Raw genomic sequence first — 27,556 nt, 5'->3', positions numbered from 1 at the left:
GAAGTCACACCAAAAACAGTGCAAAGGCTAGGATTCGTGTGGACCCCTCCGTGAGAAGAGGATCCCCAAAAATCAACCCCGTCCCTCCGAGCCAGAAGGCCACAGCGAGGGTCAGGGATCTTCGGTGCTCCCCCAAGCCGAAGCCTGGTTGAGCCTTGTTGTTGCTCCCAGCGTCCACCGAGGCATCTTACCCAAGTGGAGTAGGGAGCTACTAGTCGTTGGTTTCGCAGCCGAGACTGCCCGGACCGTCAACCGGTGTTGGTTTCTCAGCCCAAGGCTGACCGGACCTCCAACCGGGTGTTGGTTTCTCAGCCCAAGGCTGACCGGACCTCCAACCGGGTGTTGGTTTCTCAGCCCAAGGCTAACCGGACCTCCAACCGGGTGTTGGTTTCTCAGCCAAAGCTGACCCGGACCTCCAACCGGGTGTTGGTTTCTCAGCCCAAAGCTGACCGGACCTCCGACCGGGATTATAAAAATTTCCCTTCTTAGCCAGAAGGCCGGGATAGGGCAATATGCTTGGAAAGTATGAATAGGCAAGGCGCGGCGTGCGACAGAGTCTGAGGCTTACCAGGGTCCCAACCTAGCAAGTTCAGACTCCCTCCAGGGTGTCCATTCCTGGGGCACATTGCACCATAACCCCCACACTTACTCAGTCTAATAGCCTCGATCCTGGTAGGGCCATGGTTTCCTCTAGATGGATATACTATCCTCCCAAAGTACTAACAAGCGCAACCTTCCAGTGTGCATTGCATCATTGTACTAAGGTGGCCGGAGCCTTAAACCACCTTTTCGAACGATACTACACTTGATCTTAGCCAAAAGGCCGAGAAGCGATAACCAGAATTGGTTTGGGCCTCGAGTGGCACCCTGGCCTATGCCGGACACATCTTAGGGAGAGAGAGCGAGAGGGAGACAAACCCACGCCTACACAAGACATTTTGTCACCCAAGCCAACCCTTGAAAAGGCTGCTTTGCAGAGCCAAAACAAGAAGAATGGTGCGTTTTGCAGCCGCCGCCCACTGCAATGAATCTGAATAACTCCTCCTTTAGGGCGCAAGCAACTCCCCTCCCCCTTGCAGTCTTTCCAATTCACGATACAAAAAGACGGACAGGACAGGTTGCCTGACTTTCCGTCACTGCCACCCTTTGCCATCCTTACCCGTAGAAAGCCCTTTCATCATCCCCAAACCCTAATCTTTTCCCTTTCCTTCCCAGCCCCCAAACCCTGCCCTCTGTACCTTTCTCACCACCCGCTTCCCTTCTCCTGTCATCCCCCTACCACCCGGGAAAAAAAGAGATTGCCCCCTCCTTCCACTAGCCCACCCTCCCACCCAAAGAACAACTTCTTCTGCGCAGCTTGTTTTCTAGGCAGCAGCGCTATTGTGATGTCATCGGGGGGCATTGTGACAAGCCGCCAGTGTTCCGTCTCTTCATGTTGTGCACAGTTCAAACGGAAAATACATCAACAGGCAGACTACAGAAAAGCTTACTATCAAAGGTTAGAGGGGGGCTTTCTCAGAGGGCTTTTTACAGTTTTTCTATTCCCAATTAGCCGTTTAAGTGTACTTATTGAAAGTAGTAATTCTTTCATAGGCCGCCCTTTCTTAGTATTTGACGTTCCTTATATTGCGGTATGAGGCTTCGCAGTAGGTTGCAAACATTCATCACCCATGACTGTCCCCAATTGAGCTCAGAAGCTCAATGTCTATCATGACCTCTCTTTTAGAATGTCCAAGAGCAAGCAAACTATTCCTCCAGGAGAGGGCGCCAACAGACTACTAAAGAGATCATCATTACTCAAAGAAAACCCAATGCATGATAGGAATAAACAGGTAACTTTCTTTGGAGTGGAAGCGGAGAGATCGCACCAGATGCCAATTCTAGATGTTATCACACCTGTGGTCACTGCAGCAGCAGGTGAATCCACTTTGTCCAAAAGGGATCTATTCCATTCAATTGCAAATGATCTAGATAAGACAGAGAACTGCAGCACGGGGACATAGCCGAGTTGGTCAGGTTGAGTGGTGATGAGTTTGCTATTTGGATGAATAAAGAAAGTCAAAAGTGTGAAAGATAAAAAACAAAAGGAGGAAGTGTGAAAAGTGAATGGGCCAAATTGAGGTGCATATGAAGACGTATGCTTTCTTCCAATTCATTAAATCGGGCTAATATGAATCAGGTGAATTGAGTTCTGCTTTTGGAAACTGGGTTAAGAAGGGGTGCACCGTTCCTGGAGGTACTGCAATACCAGGTCAATGCGTGGAGTGGACAGAGCAAGCTCTTTTTCCATCTCCCTGTTCTAAAAATCCATTTAATATATGGTCCCCAGATAGGGGACGTATCAGATATTAAACTGATAAGAACAGATACTACACTTGATCTTAGCCAAAAGGCCGAGAAGCGATAACCAGAATTGGTTTGGGCCTCGAGTGGCACCCTGGCCTATGCCGGACACATCTTAGGGAGAGAGAGCGAGAGGGAGACAAACCCACGCCTACACAAGACATTTTGTCACCCAAGCCAACCCTTGAAAAGGCTGCTTTGCAGAGCCAAAACAAGAAGAATGGTGCGTTTTGCAGCCGCCGCCCACTGCAATGAATCTGAATAACTCCTCCTTTAGGGCGCAAGCAACTCCCCTCCCCCTTGCAGTCTTTCCAATTCACGATACAAAAAGACGGACAGGACAGGTTGCCTGACTTTCCGTCACTGCCACCCTTTGCCATCCTTACCCGTAGAAAGCCCTTTCATCATCCCCAAACCCTAATCTTTTCCCTTTCCTTCCCAGCCCCCAAACCCTGCCCTCTGTACCTTTCTCACCACCCGCTTCCCTTCTCCTGTCATCCCCCTACCACCCGGGAAAAAAAGAGATTGCCCCCTCCTTCCACTAGCCCACCCTCCCACCCAAAGAACAACTTCTTCTGCGCAGCTTGTTTTCTAGGCAGCAGCGCTATTGTGATGTCATCGGGGGGCATTGTGACAAGCCGCCAGTGTTCCGTCTCTTCATGTTGTGCACAGTTCAAACGGAAAATACATCAACAGGCAGACTACAGAAAAGCTTACTATCAAAGGTTAGAGGGGGGCTTTCTCAGAGGGCTTTTTACAGTTTTTCTATTCCCAATTAGCCGTTTAAGTGTACTTATTGAAAGTAGTAATTCTTTCATAGGCCGCCCTTTCTTAGTATTTGACGTTCCTTATATTGCGGTATGAGGCTTCGCAGTAGGTTGCAAACATTCATCACCCATGACTGTCCCCAATTGAGCTCAGAAGCTCAATGTCTATCATGACCTCTCTTTTAGAATGTCCAAGAGCAAGCAAACTATTCCTCCAGGAGAGGGCGCCAACAGACTACTAAAGAGATCATCATTACTCAAAGAAAACCCCAAAAACCAATGCATGATAGGAATAAACAGGTAACTTTCTTTGGAGTGGAAGCGGAGAGATCGCACCAGATGCCAATTCTAGATGTTATCACACCTGTGGTCACTGCAGCAGCAGGTGAATCCACTTTGTCCAAAAGGGATCTATTCCATTCAATTGCAAATGATCTAGATAAGACAGAGAACTGCAGCACGGGGACATAGCCGAGTTGGTCAGGTTGAGTGGTGATGAGTTTGCTATTTGGATGAATAAAGAAAGTCAAAAGTGTGAAAGATAAAAAACAAAAGGAGGAAGTGTGAAAAGTGAATGGGCCAAATTGAGGTGCATATGAAGACGTATGCTTTCTTCCAATTCATTAAATCGGGCTAATATGAATCAGGTGAATTGAGTTCTGCTTTTGGAAACTGGGTTAAGAAGGGGTGCACCGTTCCTGGAGGTACTGCAATACCAGGTCAATGCGTGGAGTGGACAGAGCAAGCTCTTTTTCCATCTCCCTGTTCTAAAAATCCATTTAATATATGGTCCCCAGATAGGGGACGTATCAGATATTAAACTGATAAGAACAGATACTACACTTGATCTTAGCCAAAAGGCCGAGAAGCGATAACCAGAATTGGTTTGGGCCTCGAGTGGCACCCTGGCCTATGCCGGACACATCTTAGGGAGAGAGAGCGAGAGGGAGACAAACCCACGCCTACACAAGACATTTTGTCACCCAAGCCAACCCTTGAAAAGGCTGCTTTGCAGAGCCAAAACAAGAAGAATGGTGCGTTTTGCAGCCGCCGCCCACTGCAATGAATCTGAATAACTCCTCCTTTAGGGCGCAAGCAACTCCCCTCCCCCTTGCAGTCTTTCCAATTCACGATACAAAAAGACGGACAGGACAGGTTGCCTGACTTTCCGTCACTGCCACCCTTTGCCATCCTTACCCGTAGAAAGCCCTTTCATCATCCCCAAACCCTAATCTTTTCCCTTTCCTTCCCAGCCCCCAAACCCTGCCCTCTGTACCTTTCTCACCACCCGCTTCCCTTCTCCTGTCATCCCCCTACCACCCGGGAAAAAAAGAGATTGCCCCCTCCTTCCACTAGCCCACCCTCCCACCCAAAGAACAACTTCTTCTGCGCAGCTTGTTTTCTAGGCAGCAGCGCTATTGTGATGTCATCGGGGGGCATTGTGACAAGCCGCCAGTGTTCCGTCTCTTCATGTTGTGCACAGTTCAAACGGAAAATACATCAACAGGCAGACTACAGAAAAGCTTACTATCAAAGGTTAGAGGGGGGCTTTCTCAGAGGGCTTTTTACAGTTTTTCTATTCCCAATTAGCCGTTTAAGTGTACTTATTGAAAGTAGTAATTCTTTCATAGGCCGCCCTTTCTTAGTATTTGACGTTCCTTATATTGCGGTATGAGGCTTCGCAGTAGGTTGCAAACATTCATCACCCATGACTGTCCCCAATTGAGCTCAGAAGCTCAATGTCTATCATGACCTCTCTTTTAGAATGTCCAAGAGCAAGCAAACTATTCCTCCAGGAGAGGGCGCCAACAGACTACTAAAGAGATCATCATTACTCAAAGAAAACCCCAAAAACCAATGCATGATAGGAATAAACAGGTAACTTTCTTTGGAGTGGAAGCGGAGAGATCGCACCAGATGCCAATTCTAGATGTTATCACACCTGTGGTCACTGCAGCAGCAGGTGAATCCACTTTGTCCAAAAGGGATCTATTCCATTCAATTGCAAATGATCTAGATAAGACAGAGAACTGCAGCACGGGGACATAGCCGAGTTGGTCAGGTTGAGTGGTGATGAGTTTGCTATTTGGATGAATAAAGAAAGTCAAAAGTGTGAAAGATAAAAAACAAAAGGAGGAAGTGTGAAAAGTGAATGGGCCAAATTGAGGTGCATATGAAGACGTATGCTTTCTTCCAATTCATTAAATCGGGCTAATATGAATCAGGTGAATTGAGTTCTGCTTTTGGAAACTGGGTTAAGAAGGGGTGCACCGTTCCTGGAGGTACTGCAATACCAGGTCAATGCGTGGAGTGGACAGAGCAAGCTCTTTTTCCATCTCCCTGTTCTAAAAATCCATTTAATATATGGTCCCCAGATAGGGGACGTATCAGATATTAAACTGATAAGAACAGATACTACACTTGATCTTAGCCAAAAGGCCGAGAAGCGATAACCAGAATTGGTTTGGGCCTCGAGTGGCACCCTGGCCTATGCCGGACACATCTTAGGGAGAGAGAGCGAGAGGGAGACAAACCCACGCCTACACAAGACATTTTGTCACCCAAGCCAACCCTTGAAAAGGCTGCTTTGCAGAGCCAAAACAAGAAGAATGGTGCGTTTTGCAGCCGCCGCCCACTGCAATGAATCTGAATAACTCCTCCTTTAGGGCGCAAGCAACTCCCCTCCCCCTTGCAGTCTTTCCAATTCACGATACAAAAAGACGGACAGGACAGGTTGCCTGACTTTCCGTCACTGCCACCCTTTGCCATCCTTACCCGTAGAAAGCCCTTTCATCATCCCCAAACCCTAATCTTTTCCCTTTCCTTCCCAGCCCCCAAACCCTGCCCTCTGTACCTTTCTCACCACCCGCTTCCCTTCTCCTGTCATCCCCCTACCACCCGGGAAAAAAAGAGATTGCCCCCTCCTTCCACTAGCCCACCCTCCCACCCAAAGAACAACTTCTTCTGCGCAGCTTGTTTTCTAGGCAGCAGCGCTATTGTGATGTCATCGGGGGGCATTGTGACAAGCCGCCAGTGTTCCGTCTCTTCATGTTGTGCACAGTTCAAACGGAAAATACATCAACAGGCAGACTACAGAAAAGCTTACTATCAAAGGTTAGAGGGGGGCTTTCTCAGAGGGCTTTTTACAGTTTTTCTATTCCCAATTAGCCGTTTAAGTGTACTTATTGAAAGTAGTAATTCTTTCATAGGCCGCCCTTTCTTAGTATTTGACGTTCCTTATATTGCGGTATGAGGCTTCGCAGTAGGTTGCAAACATTCATCACCCATGACTGTCCCCAATTGAGCTCAGAAGCTCAATGTCTATCATGACCTCTCTTTTAGAATGTCCAAGAGCAAGCAAACTATTCCTCCAGGAGAGGGCGCCAACAGACTACTAAAGAGATCATCATTACTCAAAGAAAACCCCAAAAACCAATGCATGATAGGAATAAACAGGTAACTTTCTTTGGAGTGGAAGCGGAGAGATCGCACCAGATGCCAATTCTAGATGTTATCACACCTGTGGTCACTGCAGCAGCAGGTGAATCCACTTTGTCCAAAAGGGATCTATTCCATTCAATTGCAAATGATCTAGATAAGACAGAGAACTGCAGCACGGGGACATAGCCGAGTTGGTCAGGTTGAGTGGTGATGAGTTTGCTATTTGGATGAATAAAGAAAGTCAAAAGTGTGAAAGATAAAAAACAAAAGGAGGAAGTGTGAAAAGTGAATGGGCCAAATTGAGGTGCATATGAAGACGTATGCTTTCTTCCAATTCATTAAATCGGGCTAATATGAATCAGGTGAATTGAGTTCTGCTTTTGGAAACTGGGTTAAGAAGGGGTGCACCGTTCCTGGAGGTACTGCAATACCAGGTCAATGCGTGGAGTGGACAGAGCAAGCTCTTTTTCCATCTCCCTGTTCTAAAAATCCATTTAATATATGGTCCCCAGATAGGGGACGTATCAGATATTAAACTGATAAGAACAGATACTACACTTGATCTTAGCCAAAAGGCCGAGAAGCGATAACCAGAATTGGTTTGGGCCTCGAGTGGCACCCTGGCCTATGCCGGACACATCTTAGGGAGAGAGAGCGAGAGGGAGACAAACCCACGCCTACACAAGACATTTTGTCACCCAAGCCAACCCTTGAAAAGGCTGCTTTGCAGAGCCAAAACAAGAAGAATGGTGCGTTTTGCAGCCGCCGCCCACTGCAATGAATCTGAATAACTCCTCCTTTAGGGCGCAAGCAACTCCCCTCCCCCTTGCAGTCTTTCCAATTCACGATACAAAAAGACGGACAGGACAGGTTGCCTGACTTTCCGTCACTGCCACCCTTTGCCATCCTTACCCGTAGAAAGCCCTTTCATCATCCCCAAACCCTAATCTTTTCCCTTTCCTTCCCAGCCCCCAAACCCTGCCCTCTGTACCTTTCTCACCACCCGCTTCCCTTCTCCTGTCATCCCCCTACCACCCGGGAAAAAAAGAGATTGCCCCCTCCTTCCACTAGCCCACCCTCCCACCCAAAGAACAACTTCTTCTGCGCAGCTTGTTTTCTAGGCAGCAGCGCTATTGTGATGTCATCGGGGGGCATTGTGACAAGCCGCCAGTGTTCCGTCTCTTCATGTTGTGCACAGTTCAAACGGAAAATACATCAACAGGCAGACTACAGAAAAGCTTACTATCAAAGGTTAGAGGGGGGCTTTCTCAGAGGGCTTTTTACAGTTTTTCTATTCCCAATTAGCCGTTTAAGTGTACTTATTGAAAGTAGTAATTCTTTCATAGGCCGCCCTTTCTTAGTATTTGACGTTCCTTATATTGCGGTATGAGGCTTCGCAGTAGGTTGCAAACATTCATCACCCATGACTGTCCCCAATTGAGCTCAGAAGCTCAATGTCTATCATGACCTCTCTTTTAGAATGTCCAAGAGCAAGCAAACTATTCCTCCAGGAGAGGGCGCCAACAGACTACTAAAGAGATCATCATTACTCAAAGAAAACCCCAAAAACCAATGCATGATAGGAATAAACAGGTAACTTTCTTTGGAGTGGAAGCGGAGAGATCGCACCAGATGCCAATTCTAGATGTTATCACACCTGTGGTCACTGCAGCAGCAGGTGAATCCACTTTGTCCAAAAGGGATCTATTCCATTCAATTGCAAATGATCTAGATAAGACAGAGAACTGCAGCACGGGGACATAGCCGAGTTGGTCAGGTTGAGTGGTGATGAGTTTGCTATTTGGATGAATAAAGAAAGTCAAAAGTGTGAAAGATAAAAAACAAAAGGAGGAAGTGTGAAAAGTGAATGGGCCAAATTGAGGTGCATATGAAGACGTATGCTTTCTTCCAATTCATTAAATCGGGCTAATATGAATCAGGTGAATTGAGTTCTGCTTTTGGAAACTGGGTTAAGAAGGGGTGCACCGTTCCTGGAGGTACTGCAATACCAGGTCAATGCGTGGAGTGGACAGAGCAAGCTCTTTTTCCATCTCCCTGTTCTAAAAATCCATTTAATATATGGTCCCCAGATAGGGGACGTATCAGATATTAAACTGATAAGAACAGATACTACACTTGATCTTAGCCAAAAGGCCGAGAAGCGATAACCAGAATTGGTTTGGGCCTCGAGTGGCACCCTGGCCTATGCCGGACACATCTTAGGGAGAGAGAGCGAGAGGGAGACAAACCCACGCCTACACAAGACATTTTGTCACCCAAGCCAACCCTTGAAAAGGCTGCTTTGCAGAGCCAAAACAAGAAGAATGGTGCGTTTTGCAGCCGCCGCCCACTGCAATGAATCTGAATAACTCCTCCTTTAGGGCGCAAGCAACTCCCCTCCCCCTTGCAGTCTTTCCAATTCACGATACAAAAAGACGGACAGGACAGGTTGCCTGACTTTCCGTCACTGCCACCCTTTGCCATCCTTACCCGTAGAAAGCCCTTTCATCATCCCCAAACCCTAATCTTTTCCCTTTCCTTCCCAGCCCCCAAACCCTGCCCTCTGTACCTTTCTCACCACCCGCTTCCCTTCTCCTGTCATCCCCCTACCACCCGGGAAAAAAAGAGATTGCCCCCTCCTTCCACTAGCCCACCCTCCCACCCAAAGAACAACTTCTTCTGCGCAGCTTGTTTTCTAGGCAGCAGCGCTATTGTGATGTCATCGGGGGGCATTGTGACAAGCCGCCAGTGTTCCGTCTCTTCATGTTGTGCACAGTTCAAACGGAAAATACATCAACAGGCAGACTACAGAAAAGCTTACTATCAAAGGTTAGAGGGGGGCTTTCTCAGAGGGCTTTTTACAGTTTTTCTATTCCCAATTAGCCGTTTAAGTGTACTTATTGAAAGTAGTAATTCTTTCATAGGCCGCCCTTTCTTAGTATTTGACGTTCCTTATATTGCGGTATGAGGCTTCGCAGTAGGTTGCAAACATTCATCACCCATGACTGTCCCCAATTGAGCTCAGAAGCTCAATGTCTATCATGACCTCTCTTTTAGAATGTCCAAGAGCAAGCAAACTATTCCTCCAGGAGAGGGCGCCAACAGACTACTAAAGAGATCATCATTACTCAAAGAAAACCCCAAAAACCAATGCATGATAGGAATAAACAGGTAACTTTCTTTGGAGTGGAAGCGGAGAGATCGCACCAGATGCCAATTCTAGATGTTATCACACCTGTGGTCACTGCAGCAGCAGGTGAATCCACTTTGTCCAAAAGGGATCTATTCCATTCAATTGCAAATGATCTAGATAAGACAGAGAACTGCAGCACGGGGACATAGCCGAGTTGGTCAGGTTGAGTGGTGATGAGTTTGCTATTTGGATGAATAAAGAAAGTCAAAAGTGTGAAAGATAAAAAACAAAAGGAGGAAGTGTGAAAAGTGAATGGGCCAAATTGAGGTGCATATGAAGACGTATGCTTTCTTCCAATTCATTAAATCGGGCTAATATGAATCAGGTGAATTGAGTTCTGCTTTTGGAAACTGGGTTAAGAAGGGGTGCACCGTTCCTGAGGTACTGCAATACCAGGTCAATGCGTGGAGTGGACAGAGCAAGCTCTTTTTCCATCTCCCTGTTCTAAAAATCCATTTAATATATGGTCCCCAGATAGGGGACGTATCAGATATTAAACTGATAAGAACAGATACTACACTTGATCTTAGCCAAAAGGCCGAGAAGCGATAACCAGAATTGGTTTGGGCCTCGAGTGGCACCCTGGCCTATGCCGGACACATCTTAGGGAGAGAGAGCGAGAGGGAGACAAACCCACGCCTACACAAGACATTTTGTCACCCAAGCCAACCCTTGAAAAGGCTGCTTTGCAGAGCCAAAACAAGAAGAATGGTGCGTTTTGCAGCCGCCGCCCACTGCAATGAATCTGAATAACTCCTCCTTTAGGGCGCAAGCAACTCCCCTCCCCCTTGCAGTCTTTCCAATTCACGATACAAAAAGACGGACAGGACAGGTTGCCTGACTTTCCGTCACTGCCACCCTTTGCCATCCTTACCCGTAGAAAGCCCTTTCATCATCCCCAAACCCTAATCTTTTCCCTTTCCTTCCCAGCCCCCAAACCCTGCCCTCTGTACCTTTCTCACCACCCGCTTCCCTTCTCCTGTCATCCCCCTACCACCCGGGAAAAAAAGAGATTGCCCCCTCCTTCCACTAGCCCACCCTCCCACCCAAAGAACAACTTCTTCTGCGCAGCTTGTTTTCTAGGCAGCAGCGCTATTGTGATGTCATCGGGGGGCATTGTGACAAGCCGCCAGTGTTCCGTCTCTTCATGTTGTGCACAGTTCAAACGGAAAATACATCAACAGGCAGACTACAGAAAAGCTTACTATCAAAGGTTAGAGGGGGGCTTTCTCAGAGGGCTTTTTACAGTTTTTCTATTCCCAATTAGCCGTTTAAGTGTACTTATTGAAAGTAGTAATTCTTTCATAGGCCGCCCTTTCTTAGTATTTGACGTTCCTTATATTGCGGTATGAGGCTTCGCAGTAGGTTGCAAACATTCATCACCCATGACTGTCCCCAATTGAGCTCAGAAGCTCAATGTCTATCATGACCTCTCTTTTAGAATGTCCAAGAGCAAGCAAACTATTCCTCCAGGAGAGGGCGCCAACAGACTACTAAAGAGATCATCATTACTCAAAGAAAACCCCAAAAACCAATGCATGATAGGAATAAACAGGTAACTTTCTTTGGAGTGGAAGCGGAGAGATCGCACCAGATGCCAATTCTAGATGTTATCACACCTGTGGTCACTGCAGCAGCAGGTGAATCCACTTTGTCCAAAAGGGATCTATTCCATTCAATTGCAAATGATCTAGATAAGACAGAGAACTGCAGCACGGGGACATAGCCGAGTTGGTCAGGTTGAGTGGTGATGAGTTTGCTATTTGGATGAATAAAGAAAGTCAAAAGTGTGAAAGATAAAAAACAAAAGGAGGAAGTGTGAAAAGTGAATGGGCCAAATTGAGGTGCATATGAAGACGTATGCTTTCTTCCAATTCATTAAATCGGGCTAATATGAATCAGGTGAATTGAGTTCTGCTTTTGGAAACTGGGTTAAGAAGGGGTGCACCGTTCCTGGAGGTACTGCAATACCAGGTCAATGCGTGGAGTGGACAGAGCAAGCTCTTTTTCCATCTCCCTGTTCTAAAAATCCATTTAATATATGGTCCCCAGATAGGGGACGTATCAGATATTAAACTGATAAGAACAGATACTACACTTGATCTTAGCCAAAAGGCCGAGAAGCGATAACCAGAATTGGTTTGGGCCTCGAGTGGCACCCTGGCCTATGCCGGACACATCTTAGGGAGAGAGAGCGAGAGGGAGACAAACCCACGCCTACACAAGACATTTTGTCACCCAAGCCAACCCTTGAAAAGGCTGCTTTGCAGAGCCAAAACAAGAAGAATGGTGCGTTTTGCAGCCGCCGCCCACTGCAATGAATCTGAATAACTCCTCCTTTAGGGCGCAATCAACTCCCCTCCCCCTTGCAGTCTTTCCAATTCACGATACAAAAAGACGGACAGGACAGGTTGCCTGACTTTCCGTCACTGCCACCCTTTGCCATCCTTACCCGTAGAAAGCCCTTTCATCATCCCCAAACCCTAATCTTTTCCCTTTCCTTCCCAGCCCCCAAACCCTGCCCTCTGTACCTTTCTCACCACCCGCTTCCCTTCTCCTGTCATCCCCCTACCACCCGGGAAAAAAAGAGATTGCCCCCTCCTTCCACTAGCCCACCCTCCCACCCAAAGAACAACTTCTTCTGCGCAGCTTGTTTTCTAGGCAGCAGCGCTATTGTGATGTCATCGGGGGGCATTGTGACAAGCCGCCAGTGTTCCGTCTCTTCATGTTGTGCACAGTTCAAACGGAAAATACATCAACAGGCAGACTACAGAAAAGCTTACTATCAAAGGTTAGAGGGGGGCTTTCTCAGAGGGCTTTTTACAGTTTTTCTATTCCCAATTAGCCGTTTAAGTGTACTTATTGAAAGTAGTAATTCTTTCATAGGCCGCCCTTTCTTAGTATTTGACGTTCCTTATATTGCGGTATGAGGCTTCGCAGTAGGTTGCAAACATTCATCACCCATGACTGTCCCCAATTGAGCTCAGAAGCTCAATGTCTATCATGACCTCTCTTTTAGAATGTCCAAGAGCAAGCAAACTATTCCTCCAGGAGAGGGCGCCAACAGACTACTAAAGAGATCATCATTACTCAAAGAAAACCCCAAAAACCAATGCATGATAGGAATAAACAGGTAACTTTCTTTGGAGTGGAAGCGGAGAGATCGCACCAGATGCCAATTCTAGATGTTATCACACCTGTGGTCACTGCAGCAGCAGGTGAATCCACTTTGTCCAAAAGGGATCTATTCCATTCAATTGCAAATGATCTAGATAAGACAGAGAACTGCAGCACGGGGACATAGCCGAGTTGGTCAGGTTGAGTGGTGATGAGTTTGCTATTTGGATGAATAAAGAAAGTCAAAAGTGTGAAAGATAAAAAACAAAAGGAGGAAGTGTGAAAAGTGAATGGGCCAAATTGAGGTGCATATGAAGACGTATGCTTTCTTCCAATTCATTAAATCGGGCTAATATGAATCAGGTGAATTGAGTTCTGCTTTTGGAAACTGGGTTAAGAAGGGGTGCACCGTTCCTGGAGGTACTGCAATACCAGGTCAATGCGTGGAGTGGACAGAGCAAGCTCTTTTTCCATCTCCCTGTTCTAAAAATCCATTTAATATATGGTCCCCAGATAGGGGACGTATCAGATATTAAACTGATAAGAACAGATACTACACTTGATCTTAGCCAAAAGGCCGAGAAGCGATAACCAGAATTGGTTTGGGCCTCGAGTGGCACCCTGGCCTATGCCGGACACATCTTAGGGAGAGAGAGCGAGAGGGAGACAAACCCACGCCTACACAAGACATTTTGTCACCCAAGCCAACCCTTGAAAAGGCTGCTTTGCAGAGCCAAAACAAGAAGAATGGTGCGTTTTGCAGCCGCCGCCCACTGCAATGAATCTGAATAACTCCTCCTTTAGGGCGCAAGCAACTCCCCTCCCCCTTGCAGTCTTTCCAATTCACGATACAAAAAGACGGACAGGACAGGTTGCCTGACTTTCCGTCACTGCCACCCTTTGCCATCCTTACCCGTAGAAAGCCCTTTCATCATCCCCAAACCCTAATCTTTTCCCTTTCCTTCCCAGCCCCCAAACCCTGCCCTCTGTACCTTTCTCACCACCCGCTTCCCTTCTCCTGTCATCCCCCTACCACCCGGGAAAAAAAGAGATTGCCCCCTCCTTCCACTAGCCCACCCTCCCACCCAAAGAACAACTTCTTCTGCGCAGCTTGTTTTCTAGGCAGCAGCGCTATTGTGATGTCATCGGGGGGCATTGTGACAAGCCGCCAGTGTTCCGTCTCTTCATGTTGTGCACAGTTCAAACGGAAAATACATCAACAGGCAGACTACAGAAAAGCTTACTATCAAAGGTTAGAGGGGGGCTTTCTCAGAGGGCTTTTTACAGTTTTTCTATTCCCAATTAGCCGTTTAAGTGTACTTATTGAAAGTAGTAATTCTTTCATAGGCCGCCCTTTCTTAGTATTTGACGTTCCTTATATTGCGGTATGAGGCTTCGCAGTAGGTTGCAAACATTCATCACCCATGACTGTCCCCAATTGAGCTCAGAAGCTCAATGTCTATCATGACCTCTCTTTTAGAATGTCCAAGAGCAAGCAAACTATTCCTCCAGGAGAGGGCGCCAACAGACTACTAAAGAGATCATCATTACTCAAAGAAAACCCCAAAAACCAATGCATGATAGGAATAAACAGGTAACTTTCTTTGGAGTGGAAGCGGAGAGATCGCACCAGATGCCAATTCTAGATGTTATCACACCTGTGGTCACTGCAGCAGCAGGTGAATCCACTTTGTCCAAAAGGGATCTATTCCATTCAATTGCAAATGATCTAGATAAGACAGAGAACTGCAGCACGGGGACATAGCCGAGTTGGTCAGGTTGAGTGGTGATGAGTTTGCTATTTGGATGAATAAAGAAAGTCAAAAGTGTGAAAGATAAAAAACAAAAGGAGGAAGTGTGAAAAGTGAATGGGCCAAATTGAGGTGCATATGAAGACGTATGCTTTCTTCCAATTCATTAAATCGGGCTAATATGAATCAGGTGAATTGAGTTCTGCTTTTGGAAACTGGGTTAAGAAGGGGTGCACCGTTCCTGGAGGTACTGCAATACCAGGTCAATGCGTGGAGTGGACAGAGCAAGCTCTTTTTCCATCTCCCTGTTCTAAAAATCCATTTAATATATGGTCCCCAGATAGGGGACGTATCAGATATTAAACTGATAAGAACAGATACTACACTTGATCTTAGCCAAAAGGCCGAGAAGCGATAACCAGAATTGGTTTGGGCCTCGAGTGGCACCCTGGCCTATGCCGGACACATCTTAGGGAGAGAGAGCGAGAGGGAGACAAACCCACGCCTACACAAGACATTTTGTCACCCAAGCCAACCCTTGAAAAGGCTGCTTTGCAGAGCCAAAACAAGAAGAATGGTGCGTTTTGCAGCCGCCGCCCACTGCAATGAATCTGAATAACTCCTCCTTTAGGGCGCAAGCAACTCCCCTCCCCCTTGCAGTCTTTCCAATTCACGATACAAAAAGACGGACAGGACAGGTTGCCTGACTTTCCGTCACTGCCACCCTTTGCCATCCTTACCCGTAGAAAGCCCTTTCATCATCCCCAAACCCTAATCTTTTCCCTTTCCTTCCCAGCCCCCAAACCCTGCCCTCTGTACCTTTCTCACCACCCGCTTCCCTTCTCCTGTCATCCCCCTACCACCCGGGAAAAAAAGAGATTGCCCCCTCCTTCCACTAGCCCACCCTCCCACCCAAAGAACAACTTCTTCTGCGCAGCTTGTTTTCTAGGCAGCAGCGCTATTGTGATGTCATCGGGGGGCATTGTGACAAGCCGCCAGTGTTCCGTCTCTTCATGTTGTGCACAGTTCAAACGGAAAATACATCAACAGGCAGACTACAGAAAAGCTTACTATCAAAGGTTAGAGGGGGGCTTTCTCAGAGGGCTTTTTACAGTTTTTCTATTCCCAATTAGCCGTTTAAGTGTACTTATTGAAAGTAGTAATTCTTTCATAGGCCGCCCTTTCTTAGTATTTGACGTTCCTTATATTGCGGTATGAGGCTTCGCAGTAGGTTGCAAACATTCATCACCCATGACTGTCCCCAATTGAGCTCAGAAGCTCAATGTCTATCATGACCTCTCTTTTAGAATGTCCAAGAGCAAGCAAACTATTCCTCCAGGAGAGGGCGCCAACAGACTACTAAAGAGATCATCATTACTCAAAGAAAACCCCAAAAACCAATGCATGATAGGAATAAACAGGTAACTTTCTTTGGAGTGGAAGCGGAGAGATCGCACCAGATGCCAATTCTAGATGTTATCACACCTGTGGTCACTGCAGCAGCAGGTGAATCCACTTTGTCCAAAAGGGATCTATTCCATTCAATTGCAAATGATCTAGATAAGACAGAGAACTGCAGCACGGGGACATAGCCGAGTTGGTCAGGTTGAGTGGTGATGAGTTTGCTATTTGGATGAATAAAGAAAGTCAAAAGTGTGAAAGATAAAAAACAAAAGGAGGAAGTGTGAAAAGTGAATGGGCCAAATTGAGGTGCATATGAAGACGTATGCTTTCTTCCAATTCATTAAATCGGGCTAATATGAATCAGGTGAATTGAGTTCTGCTTTTGGAAACTGGGTTAAGAAGGGGTGCACCGTTCCTGGAGGTACTGCAATACCAGGTCAATGCGTGGAGTGGACAGAGCAAGCTCTTTTTCCATCTCCCTGTTCTAAAAATCCATTTAATATATGGTCCCCAGATAGGGGACGTATCAGATATTAAACTGATAAGAACAGATACTACACTTGATCTTAGCCAAAAGGCCGAGAAGCGATAACCAGAATTGGTTTGGGCCTCGAGTGGCACCCTGGCCTATGCCGGACACATCTTAGGGAGAGAGAGCGAGAGGGAGACAAACCCACGCCTACACAAGACATTTTGTCACCCAAGCCAACCCTTGAAAAGGCTGCTTTGCAGAGCCAAAACAAGAAGAATGGTGCGTTTTGCAGCCGCCGCCCACTGCAATGAATCTGAATAACTCCTCCTTTAGGGCGCAAGCAACTCCCCTCCCCCTTGCAGTCTTTCCAATTCACGATACAAAAAGACGGACAGGACAGGTTGCCTGACTTTCCGTCACTGCCACCCTTTGCCATCCTTACCCGTAGAAAGCCCTTTCATCATCCCCAAACCCTAATCTTTTCCCTTTCCTTCCCAGCCCCCAAACCCTGCCCTCTGTACCTTTCTCACCACCCGCTTCCCTTCTCCTGTCATCCCCCTACCACCCGGGAAAAAAAGAGATTGCCCCCTCCTTCCACTAGCCCACCCTCCCACCCAAAGAACAACTTCTTCTGCGCAGCTTGTTTTCTAGGCAGCAGCGCTATTGTGATGTCATCGGGGGGCATTGTGACAAGCCGCCAGTGTTCCGTCTCTTCATGTTGTGCACAGTTCAAACGGAAAATACATCAACAGGCAGACTACAGAAAAGCTTACTATCAAAGGTTAGAGGGGGGCTTTCTCAGAGGGCTTTTTACAGTTTTTCTATTCCCAATTAGCCGTTTAAGTGTACTTATTGAAAGTAGTAATTCTTTCATAGGCCGCCCTTTCTTAGTATTTGACGTTCCTTATATTGCGGTATGAGGCTTCGCAGTAGGTTGCAAACATTCATCACCCATGACTGTCCCCAATTGAGCTCAGAAGCTCAATGTCTATCATGACCTCTCTTTTAGAATGTCCAAGAGCAAGCAAACTATTCCTCCAGGAGAGGGCGCCAACAGACTACTAAAGAGATCATCATTACTCAAAGAAAACCCCAAAAACCAATGCATGATAGGAATAAACAGGTAACTTTCTTTGGAGTGGAAGCGGAGAGATCGCACCAGATGCCAATTCTAGATGTTATCACACCTGTGGTCACTGCAGCAGCAGGTGAATCCACTTTGTCCAAAAGGGATCTATTCCATTCAATTGCAAATGATCTAGATAAGACAGAGAACTGCAGCACGGGGACATAGCCGAGTTGGTCAGGTTGAGTGGTGATGAGTTTGCTATTTGGATGAATAAAGAAAGTCAAAAGTGTGAAAGATAAAAAACAAAAGGAGGAAGTGTGAAAAGTGAATGGGCCAAATTGAGGTGCATATGAAGACGTATGCTTTCTTCCAATTCATTAAATCGGGCTAATATGAATCAGGTGAATTGAGTTCTGCTTTTGGAAACTGGGTTAAGAAGGGGTGCACCGTTCCTGGAGGTACTGCAATACCAGGTCAATGCGTGGAGTGGACAGAGCAAGCTCTTTTTCCATCTCCCTGTTCTAAAAATCCATTTAATATATGGTCCCCAGATAGGGGACGTATCAGATATTAAACTGATAAGAACAGATACTACACTTGATCTTAGCCAAAAGGCCGAGAAGCGATAACCAGAATTGGTTTGGGCCTCGAGTGGCACCCTGGCCTATGCCGGACACATCTTAGGGAGAGAGAGCGAGAGGGAGACAAACCCACGCCTACACAAGACATTTTGTCACCCAAGCCAACCCTTGAAAAGGCTGCTTTGCAGAGCCAAAACAAGAAGAATGGTGCGTTTTGCAGCCGCCGCCCACTGCAATGAATCTGAATAACTCCTCCTTTAGGGCGCAAGCAACTCCCCTCCCCCTTGCAGTCTTTCCAATTCACGATACAAAAAGACGGACAGGACAGGTTGCCTGACTTTCCGTCACTGCCACCCTTTGCCATCCTTACCCGTAGAAAGCCCTTTCATCATCCCCAAACCCTAATCTTTTCCCTTTCCTTCCCAGCCCCCAAACCCTGCCCTCTGTACCTTTCTCACCACCCGCTTCCCTTCTCCTGTCATCCCCCTACCACCCGGGAAAAAAAGAGATTGCCCCCTCCTTCCACTAGCCCACCCTCCCACCCAAAGAACAACTTCTTCTGCGCAGCTTGTTTTCTAGGCAGCAGCGCTATTGTGATGTCATCGGGGGGCATTGTGACAAGCCGCCAGTGTTCCGTCTCTTCATGTTGTGCACAGTTCAAACGGAAAATACATCAACAGGCAGACTACAGAAAAGCTTACTATCAAAGGTTAGAGGGGGGCTTTCTCAGAGGGCTTTTTACAGTTTTTCTATTCCCAATTAGCCGTTTAAGTGTACTTATTGAAAGTAGTAATTCTTTCATAGGCCGCCCTTTCTTAGTATTTGACGTTCCTTATATTGCGGTATGAGGCTTCGCAGTAGGTTGCAAACATTCATCACCCATGACTGTCCCCAATTGAGCTCAGAAGCTCAATGTCTATCATGACCTCTCTTTTAGAATGTCCAAGAGCAAGCAAACTATTCCTCCAGGAGAGGGCGCCAACAGACTACTAAAGAGATCATCATTACTCAAAGAAAACCCCAAAAACCAATGCATGATAGGAATAAACAGGTAACTTTCTTTGGAGTGGAAGCGGAGAGATCGCACCAGATGCCAATTCTAGATGTTATCACACCTGTGGTCACTGCAGCAGCAGGTGAATCCACTTTGTCCAAAAGGGATCTATTCCATTCAATTGCAAATGATCTAGATAAGACAGAGAACTGCAGCACGGGGACATAGCCGAGTTGGTCAGGTTGAGTGGTGATGAGTTTGCTATTTGGATGAATAAAGAAAGTCAAAAGTGTGAAAGATAAAAAACAAAAGGAGGAAGTGTGAAAAGTGAATGGGCCAAATTGAGGTGCATATGAAGACGTATGCTTTCTTCCAATTCATTAAATCGGGCTAATATGAATCAGGTGAATTGAGTTCTGCTTTTGGAAACTGGGTTAAGAAGGGGTGCACCGTTCCTGGAGGTACTGCAATACCAGGTCAATGCGTGGAGTGGACAGAGCAAGCTCTTTTTCCATCTCCCTGTTCTAAAAATCCATTTAATATATGGTCCCCAGATAGGGGACGTATCAGATATTAAACTGATAAGAACAGATACTACACTTGATCTTAGCCAAAAGGCCGAGAAGCGATAACCAGAATTGGTTTGGGCCTCGAGTGGCACCCTGGCCTATGCCGGACACATCTTAGGGAGAGAGAGCGAGAGGGAGACAAACCCACGCCTACACAAGACATTTTGTCACCCAAGCCAACCCTTGAAAAGGCTGCTTTGCAGAGCCAAAACAAGAAGAATGGTGCGTTTTGCAGCCGCCGCCCACTGCAATGAATCTGAATAACTCCTCCTTTAGGGCGCAAGCAACTCCCCTCCCCCTTGCAGTCTTTCCAATTCACGATACAAAAAGACGGACAGGACAGGTTGCCTGACTTTCCGTCACTGCCACCCTTTGCCATCCTTACCCGTAGAAAGCCCTTTCATCATCCCCAAACCCTAATCTTTTCCCTTTCCTTCCCAGCCCCCAAACCCTGCCCTCTGTACCTTTCTCACCACCCGCTTCCCTTCTCCTGTCATCCCCCTACCACCCGGGAAAAAAAGAGATTGCCCCCTCCTTCCACTAGCCCACCCTCCCACCCAAAGAACAACTTCTTCTGCGCAGCTTGTTTTCTAGGCAGCAGCGCTATTGTGATGTCATCGGGGGGCATTGTGACAAGCCGCCAGTGTTCCGTCTCTTCATGTTGTGCACAGTTCAAACGGAAAATACATCAACAGGCAGACTACAGAAAAGCTTACTATCAAAGGTTAGAGGGGGGCTTTCTCAGAGGGCTTTTTACAGTTTTTCTATTCCCAATTAGCCGTTTAAGTGTACTTATTGAAAGTAGTAATTCTTTCATAGGCCGCCCTTTCTTAGTATTTGACGTTCCTTATATTGCGGTATGAGGCTTCGCAGTAGGTTGCAAACATTCATCACCCATGACTGTCCCCAATTGAGCTCAGAAGCTCAATGTCTATCATGACCTCTCTTTTAGAATGTCCAAGAGCAAGCAAACTATTCCTCCAGGAGAGGGCGCCAACAGACTACTAAAGAGATCATCATTACTCAAAGAAAACCCCAAAAACCAATGCATGATAGGAATAAACAGGTAACTTTCTTTGGAGTGGAAGCGGAGAGATCGCACCAGATGCCAATTCTAGATGTTATCACACCTGTGGTCACTGCAGCAGCAGGTGAATCCACTTTGTCCAAAAGGGATCTATTCCATTCAATTGCAAATGATCTAGATAAGACAGAGAACTGCAGCACGGGGACATAGCCGAGTTGGTCAGGTTGAGTGGTGATGAGTTTGCTATTTGGATGAATAAAGAAAGTCAAAAGTGTGAAAGATAAAAAACAAAAGGAGGAAGTGTGAAAAGTGAATGGGCCAAATTGAGGTGCATATGAAGACGTATGCTTTCTTCCAATTCATTAAATCGGGCTAATATGAATCAGGTGAATTGAGTTCTGCTTTTGGAAACTGGGTTAAGAAGGGGTGCACCGTTCCTGGAGGTACTGCAATACCAGGTCAATGCGTGGAGTGGACAGAGCAAGCTCTTTTTCCATCTCCCTGTTCTAAAAATCCATTTAATATATGGTCCCCAGATAGGGGACGTATCAGATATTAAACTGATAAGAACAGATACTACACTTGATCTTAGCCAAAAGGCCGAGAAGCGATAACCAGAATTGGTTTGGGCCTCGAGTGGCACCCTGGCCTATGCCGGACACATCTTAGGGAGAGAGAGCGAGAGGGAGACAAACCCACGCCTACACAAGACATTTTGTCACCCAAGCCAACCCTTGAAAAGGCTGCTTTGCAGAGCCAAAACAAGAAGAATGGTGCGTTTTGCAGCCGCCGCCCACTGCAATGAATCTGAATAACTCCTCCTTTAGGGCGCAAGCAACTCCCCTCCCCCTTGCAGTCTTTCCAATTCACGATACAAAAAGACGGACAGGACAGGTTGCCTGACTTTCCGTCACTGCCACCCTTTGCCATCCTTACCCGTAGAAAGCCCTTTCATCATCCCCAAACCCTAATCTTTTCCCTTTCCTTCCCAGCCCCCAAACCCTGCCCTCTGTACCTTTCTCACCACCCGCTTCCCTTCTCCTGTCATCCCCCTACCACCCGGGAAAAAAAGAGATTGCCCCCTCCTTCCACTAGCCCACCCTCCCACCCAAAGAACAACTTCTTCTGCGCAGCTTGTTTTCTAGGCAGCAGCGCTATTGTGATGTCATCGGGGGGCATTGTGACAAGCCGCCAGTGTTCCGTCTCTTCATGTTGTGCACAGTTCAAACGGAAAATACATCAACAGGCAGACTACAGAAAAGCTTACTATCAAAGGTTAGAGGGGGGCTTTCTCAGAGGGCTTTTTACAGTTTTTCTATTCCCAATTAGCCGTTTAAGTGTACTTATTGAAAGTAGTAATTCTTTCATAGGCCGCCCTTTCTTAGTATTTGACGTTCCTTATATTGCGGTATGAGGCTTCGCAGTAGGTTGCAAACATTCATCACCCATGACTGTCCCCAATTGAGCTCAGAAGCTCAATGTCTATCATGACCTCTCTTTTAGAATGTCCAAGAGCAAGCAAACTATTCCTCCAGGAGAGGGCGCCAACAGACTACTAAAGAGATCATCATTACTCAAAGAAAACCCCAAAAACCAATGCATGATAGGAATAAACAGGTAACTTTCTTTGGAGTGGAAGCGGAGAGATCGCACCAGATGCCAATTCTAGATGTTATCACACCTGTGGTCACTGCAGCAGCAGGTGAATCCACTTTGTCCAAAAGGGATCTATTCCATTCAATTGCAAATGATCTAGATAAGACAGAGAACTGCAGCACGGGGACATAGCCGAGTTGGTCAGGTTGAGTGGTGATGAGTTTGCTATTTGGATGAATAAAGAAAGTCAAAAGTGTGAAAGATAAAAAACAAAAGGAGGAAGTGTGAAAAGTGAATGGGCCAAATTGAGGTGCATATGAAGACGTATGCTTTCTTCCAATTCATTAAATCGGGCTAATATGAATCAGGTGAATTGAGTTCTGCTTTTGGAAACTGGGTTAAGAAGGGGTGCACCGTTCCTGGAGGTACTGCAATACCAGGTCAATGCGTGGAGTGGACAGAGCAAGCTCTTTTTCCATCTCCCTGTTCTAAAAATCCATTTAATATATGGTCCCCAGATAGGGGACGTATCAGATATTAAACTGATAAGAACAGATACTACACTTGATCTTAGCCAAAAGGCCGAGAAGCGATAACCAGAATTGGTTTGGGCCTCGAGTGGCACCCTGGCCTATGCCGGACACATCTTAGGGAGAGAGAGCGAGAGGGAGACAAACCCACGCCTACACAAGACATTTTGTCACCCAAGCCAACCCTTGAAAAGGCTGCTTTGCAGAGCCAAAACAAGAAGAATGGTGCGTTTTGCAGCCGCCGCCCACTGCAATGAATCTGAATAACTCCTCCTTTAGGGCGCAAGCAACTCCCCTCCCCCTTGCAGTCTTTCCAATTCACGATACAAAAAGACGGACAGGACAGGTTGCCTGACTTTCCGTCACTGCCACCCTTTGCCATCCTTACCCGTAGAAAGCCCTTTCATCATCCCCAAACCCTAATCTTTTCCCTTTCCTTCCCAGCCCCCAAACCCTGCCCTCTGTACCTTTCTCACCACCCGCTTCCCTTCTCCTGTCATCCCCCTACCACCCGGGAAAAAAAGAGATTGCCCCCTCCTTCCACTAGCCCACCCTCCCACCCAAAGAACAACTTCTTCTGCGCAGCTTGTTTTCTAGGCAGCAGCGCTATTGTGATGTCATCGGGGGGCATTGTGACAAGCCGCCAGTGTTCCGTCTCTTCATGTTGTGCACAGTTCAAACGGAAAATACATCAACAGGCAGACTACAGAAAAGCTTACTATCAAAGGTTAGAGGGGGGCTTTCTCAGAGGGCTTTTTACAGTTTTTCTATTCCCAATTAGCCGTTTAAGTGTACTTATTGAAAGTAGTAATTCTTTCATAGGCCGCCCTTTCTTAGTATTTGACGTTCCTTATATTGCGGTATGAGGCTTCGCAGTAGGTTGCAAACATTCATCACCCATGACTGTCCCCAATTGAGCTCAGAAGCTCAATGTCTATCATGACCTCTCTTTTAGAATGTCCAAGAGCAAGCAAACTATTCCTCCAGGAGAGGGCGCCAACAGACTACTAAAGAGATCATCATTACTCAAAGAAAACCCCAAAAACCAATGCATGATAGGAATAAACAGGTAACTTTCTTTGGAGTGGAAGCGGAGAGATCGCACCAGATGCCAATTCTAGATGTTATCACACCTGTGGTCACTGCAGCAGCAGGTGAATCCACTTTGTCCAAAAGGGATCTATTCCATTCAATTGCAAATGATCTAGATAAGACAGAGAACTGCAGCACGGGGACATAGCCGAGTTGGTCAGGTTGAGTGGTGATGAGTTTGCTATTTGGATGAATAAAGAAAGTCAAAAGTGTGAAAGATAAAAAACAAAAGGAGGAAGTGTGAAAAGTGAATGGGCCAAATTGAGGTGCATATGAAGACGTATGCTTTCTTCCAATTCATTAAATCGGGCTAATATGAATCAGGTGAATTGAGTTCTGCTTTTGGAAACTGGGTTAAGAAGGGGTGCACCGTTCCTGGAGGTACTGCAATACCAGGTCAATGCGTGGAGTGGACAGAGCAAGCTCTTTTTCCATCTCCCTGTTCTAAAAATCCATTTAATATATGGTCCCCAGATAGGGGACGTATCAGATATTAAACTGATAAGAACAGATACTACACTTGATCTTAGCCAAAAGGCCGAGAAGCGATAACCAGAATTGGTTTGGGCCTCGAGTGGCACCCTGGCCTATGCCGGACACATCTTAGGGAGAGAGAGCGAGAGGGAGACAAACCCACGCCTACACAAGACATTTTGTCACCCAAGCCAACCCTTGAAAAGGCTGCTTTGCAGAGCCAAAACAAGAAGAATGGTGCGTTTTGCAGCCGCCGCCCACTGCAATGAATCTGAATAACTCCTCCTTTAGGGCGCAAGCAACTCCCCTCCCCCTTGCAGTCTTTCCAATTCACGATACAAAAAGACGGACAGGACAGGTTGCCTGACTTTCCGTCACTGCCACCCTTTGCCATCCTTACCCGTAGAAAGCCCTTTCATCATCCCCAAACCCTAATCTTTTCCCTTTCCTTCCCAGCCCCCAAACCCTGCCCTCTGTACCTTTCTCACCACCCGCTTCCCTTCTCCTGTCATCCCCCTACCACCCGGGAAAAAAAGAGATTGCCCCCTCCTTCCACTAGCCCACCCTCCCACCCAAAGAACAACTTCTTCTGCGCAGCTTGTTTTCTAGGCAGCAGCGCTATTGTGATGTCATCGGGGGGCATTGTGACAAGCCGCCAGTGTTCCGTCTCTTCATGTTGTGCACAGTTCAAACGGAAAATACATCAACAGGCAGACTACAGAAAAGCTTACTATCAAAGGTTAGAGGGGGGCTTTCTCAGAGGGCTTTTTACAGTTTTTCTATTCCCAATTAGCCGTTTAAGTGTACTTATTGAAAGTAGTAATTCTTTCATAGGCCGCCCTTTCTTAGTATTTGACGTTCCTTATATTGCGGTATGAGGCTTCGCAGTAGGTTGCAAACATTCATCACCCATGACTGTCCCCAATTGAGCTCAGAAGCTCAATGTCTATCATGACCTCTCTTTTAGAATGTCCAAGAGCAAGCAAACTATTCCTCCAGGAGAGGGCGCCAACAGACTACTAAAGAGATCATCATTACTCAAAGAAAACCCCAAAAACCAATGCATGATAGGAATAAACAGGTAACTTTCTTTGGAGTGGAAGCGGAGAGATCGCACCAGATGCCAATTCTAGATGTTATCACACCTGTGGTCACTGCAGCAGCAGGTGAATCCACTTTGTCCAAAAGGGATCTATTCCATTCAATTGCAAATGATCTAGATAAGACAGAGAACTGCAGCACGGGGACATAGCCGAGTTGGTCAGGTTGAGTGGTGATGAGTTTGCTATTTGGATGAATAAAGAAAGTCAAAAGTGTGAAAGATAAAAAACAAAAGGAGGAAGTGTGAAAAGTGAATGGGCCAAATTGAGGTGCATATGAAGACGTATGCTTTCTTCCAATTCATTAAATCGGGCTAATATGAATCAGGTGAATTGAGTTCTGCTTTTGGAAACTGGGTTAAGAAGGGGTGCACCGTTCCTGGAGGTACTGCAATACCAGGTCAATGCGTGGAGTGGACAGAGCAAGCTCTTTTTCCATCTCCCTGTTCTAAAAATCCATTTAATATATGGTCCCCAGATAGGGGACGTATCAGATATTAAACTGATAAGAACAGATACTACACTTGATCTTAGCCAAAAGGCCGAGAAGCGATAACCAGAATTGGTTTGGGCCTCGAGTGGCACCCTGGCCTATGCCGGACTCATCTTAGGGAGAGAGAGCGAGAGGGAGACAAACCCACGCCTACACAAGACATTTTGTCACCCAAGCCAACCCTTGAAAAGGCTGCTTTGCAGAGCCAAAACAAGAAGAATGGTGCGTTTTGCAGCCGCCGCCCACTGCAATGAATCTGAATAACTCCTCCTTTAGGGCGCAAGCAACTCCCCTCCCCCTTGCAGTCTTTCCAATTCACGATACAAAAAGACGGACAGGACAGGTTGCCTGACTTTCCGTCACTGCCACCCTTTGCCATCCTTACCCGTAGAAAGCCCTTTCATCATCCCCAAACCCTAATCTTTTCCCTTTCCTTCCCAGCCCCCAAACCCTGCCCTCTGTACCTTTCTCACCACCCGCTTCCCTTCTCCTGTCATCCCCCTACCACCCGGGAAAAAAAGAGATTGCCCCCTCCTTCCACTAGCCCACCCTCCCACCCAAAGAACAACTTCTTCTGCGCAGCTTGTTTTCTAGGCAGCAGCGCTATTGTGATGTCATCGGGGGGCATTGTGACAAGCCGCCAGTGTTCCGTCTCTTCATGTTGTGCACAGTTCAAACGGAAAATACATCAACAGGCAGACTACAGAAAAGCTTACTATCAAAGGTTAGAGGGGGGCTTTCTCAGAGGGCTTTTTACAGTTTTTCTATTCCCAATTAGCCGTTTAAGTGTACTTATTGAAAGTAGTAATTCTTTCATAGGCCGCCCTTTCTTAGTATTTGACGTTCCTTATATTGCGGTATGAGGCTTCGCAGTAGGTTGCAAACATTCATCACCCATGACTGTCCCCAATTGAGCTCAGAAGCTCAATGTCTATCATGACCTCTCTTTTAGAATGTCCAAGAGCAAGCAAACTATTCCTCCAGGAGAGGGCGCCAACAGACTACTAAAGAGATCATCATTACTCAAAGAAAACCCCAAAAACCAATGCATGATAGGAATAAACAGGTAACTTTCTTTGGAGTGGAAGCGGAGAGATCGCACCAGATGCCAATTCTAGATGTTATCACACCTGTGGTCACTGCAGCAGCAGGTGAATCCACTTTGTCCAAAAGGGATCTATTCCATTCAATTGCAAATGATCTAGATAAGACAGAGAACTGCAGCACGGGGACATAGCCGAGTTGGTCAGGTTGAGTGGTGATGAGTTTGCTATTTGGATGAATAAAGAAAGTCAAAAGTGTGAAAGATAAAAAACAAAAGGAGGAAGTGTGAAAAGTGAATGGGCCAAATTGAGGTGCATATGAAGACGTATGCTTTCTTCCAATTCATTAAATCGGGCTAATATGAATCAGGTGAATTGAGTTCTGCTTTTGGAAACTGGGTTAAGAAGGGGTGCACCGTTCCTGGAGGTACTGCAATACCAGGTCAATGCGTGGAGTGGACAGAGCAAGCTCTTTTTCCATCTCCCTGTTCTAAAAATCC

At 46.6% G+C, this 27,556-nt stretch overlaps 16 non-coding genes and 2 pseudogenes across 16 annotated transcripts; all 18 read right to left on the bottom strand.

Annotated features, from left to right (window-relative positions):
• Nucleotides 1–693: 693 nt before the first annotated feature.
• Nucleotides 694–835, bottom strand: LOC142266732 (U2 spliceosomal RNA; annotated as a pseudogene).
• Nucleotides 836–2,214: 1,379 nt separating this feature from the next.
• Nucleotides 2,215–2,405, bottom strand: LOC142266742 (U2 spliceosomal RNA). Its single transcript, XR_012732752.1, has one exon. It is a non-coding gene; the product is annotated as a U2 spliceosomal RNA (small nuclear RNA).
• Nucleotides 2,406–3,792: 1,387 nt separating this feature from the next.
• LOC142266739 (U2 spliceosomal RNA) lies at nucleotides 3,793–3,983 on the bottom strand. Its single transcript, XR_012732750.1, has one exon. It is a non-coding gene; the product is annotated as a U2 spliceosomal RNA (small nuclear RNA).
• A 1,387-nt stretch (nucleotides 3,984–5,370) lies between these two features.
• LOC142266738 (U2 spliceosomal RNA) lies at nucleotides 5,371–5,561 on the bottom strand. The gene has a single exon (XR_012732749.1). It is a non-coding gene; the product is annotated as a U2 spliceosomal RNA (small nuclear RNA).
• A 1,387-nt stretch (nucleotides 5,562–6,948) lies between these two features.
• Nucleotides 6,949–7,139, bottom strand: LOC142266737 (U2 spliceosomal RNA). Its single transcript, XR_012732748.1, has one exon. It is a non-coding gene; the product is annotated as a U2 spliceosomal RNA (small nuclear RNA).
• A 1,387-nt stretch (nucleotides 7,140–8,526) lies between these two features.
• On the bottom strand, nucleotides 8,527–8,717 carry LOC142266736 (U2 spliceosomal RNA). The gene has a single exon (XR_012732747.1). It is a non-coding gene; the product is annotated as a U2 spliceosomal RNA (small nuclear RNA).
• Nucleotides 8,718–10,104: 1,387 nt separating this feature from the next.
• LOC142266716 (U2 spliceosomal RNA) lies at nucleotides 10,105–10,294 on the bottom strand. The gene has a single exon (XR_012732737.1). It is a non-coding gene; the product is annotated as a U2 spliceosomal RNA (small nuclear RNA).
• A 1,387-nt stretch (nucleotides 10,295–11,681) lies between these two features.
• Nucleotides 11,682–11,872, bottom strand: LOC142266735 (U2 spliceosomal RNA). The gene has a single exon (XR_012732746.1). It is a non-coding gene; the product is annotated as a U2 spliceosomal RNA (small nuclear RNA).
• A 1,387-nt stretch (nucleotides 11,873–13,259) lies between these two features.
• Nucleotides 13,260–13,450, bottom strand: LOC142266734 (U2 spliceosomal RNA). The gene has a single exon (XR_012732745.1). It is a non-coding gene; the product is annotated as a U2 spliceosomal RNA (small nuclear RNA).
• A 1,387-nt stretch (nucleotides 13,451–14,837) lies between these two features.
• On the bottom strand, nucleotides 14,838–15,028 carry LOC142266733 (U2 spliceosomal RNA). The gene has a single exon (XR_012732744.1). It is a non-coding gene; the product is annotated as a U2 spliceosomal RNA (small nuclear RNA).
• Nucleotides 15,029–16,415: 1,387 nt separating this feature from the next.
• LOC142266727 (U2 spliceosomal RNA) lies at nucleotides 16,416–16,606 on the bottom strand. Its single transcript, XR_012732743.1, has one exon. It is a non-coding gene; the product is annotated as a U2 spliceosomal RNA (small nuclear RNA).
• Nucleotides 16,607–17,993: 1,387 nt separating this feature from the next.
• LOC142266715 (U2 spliceosomal RNA) lies at nucleotides 17,994–18,184 on the bottom strand. Its single transcript, XR_012732736.1, has one exon. It is a non-coding gene; the product is annotated as a U2 spliceosomal RNA (small nuclear RNA).
• A 1,387-nt stretch (nucleotides 18,185–19,571) lies between these two features.
• Nucleotides 19,572–19,762, bottom strand: LOC142266703 (U2 spliceosomal RNA). Its single transcript, XR_012732725.1, has one exon. It is a non-coding gene; the product is annotated as a U2 spliceosomal RNA (small nuclear RNA).
• A 1,387-nt stretch (nucleotides 19,763–21,149) lies between these two features.
• On the bottom strand, nucleotides 21,150–21,340 carry LOC142266778 (U2 spliceosomal RNA). The gene has a single exon (XR_012732784.1). It is a non-coding gene; the product is annotated as a U2 spliceosomal RNA (small nuclear RNA).
• A 1,387-nt stretch (nucleotides 21,341–22,727) lies between these two features.
• Nucleotides 22,728–22,918, bottom strand: LOC142266766 (U2 spliceosomal RNA). Its single transcript, XR_012732773.1, has one exon. It is a non-coding gene; the product is annotated as a U2 spliceosomal RNA (small nuclear RNA).
• A 1,387-nt stretch (nucleotides 22,919–24,305) lies between these two features.
• Nucleotides 24,306–24,496, bottom strand: LOC142266753 (U2 spliceosomal RNA). The gene has a single exon (XR_012732762.1). It is a non-coding gene; the product is annotated as a U2 spliceosomal RNA (small nuclear RNA).
• A 1,387-nt stretch (nucleotides 24,497–25,883) lies between these two features.
• Nucleotides 25,884–26,074, bottom strand: LOC142266741 (U2 spliceosomal RNA). The gene has a single exon (XR_012732751.1). It is a non-coding gene; the product is annotated as a U2 spliceosomal RNA (small nuclear RNA).
• A 1,387-nt stretch (nucleotides 26,075–27,461) lies between these two features.
• LOC142266726 (U2 spliceosomal RNA) lies at nucleotides 27,462–27,556 on the bottom strand (annotated as a pseudogene; the record flags this gene model as incomplete).

Source organism: Anomaloglossus baeobatrachus, unplaced genomic scaffold, assembly GCF_048569485.1.
Source record: "Anomaloglossus baeobatrachus isolate aAnoBae1 unplaced genomic scaffold, aAnoBae1.hap1 Scaffold_2906, whole genome shotgun sequence".
Taxonomy (NCBI): domain Eukaryota; kingdom Metazoa; phylum Chordata; class Amphibia; order Anura; family Aromobatidae; genus Anomaloglossus; species Anomaloglossus baeobatrachus.
This window is presented reverse-complemented; position numbering and strand designations above follow the sequence as displayed.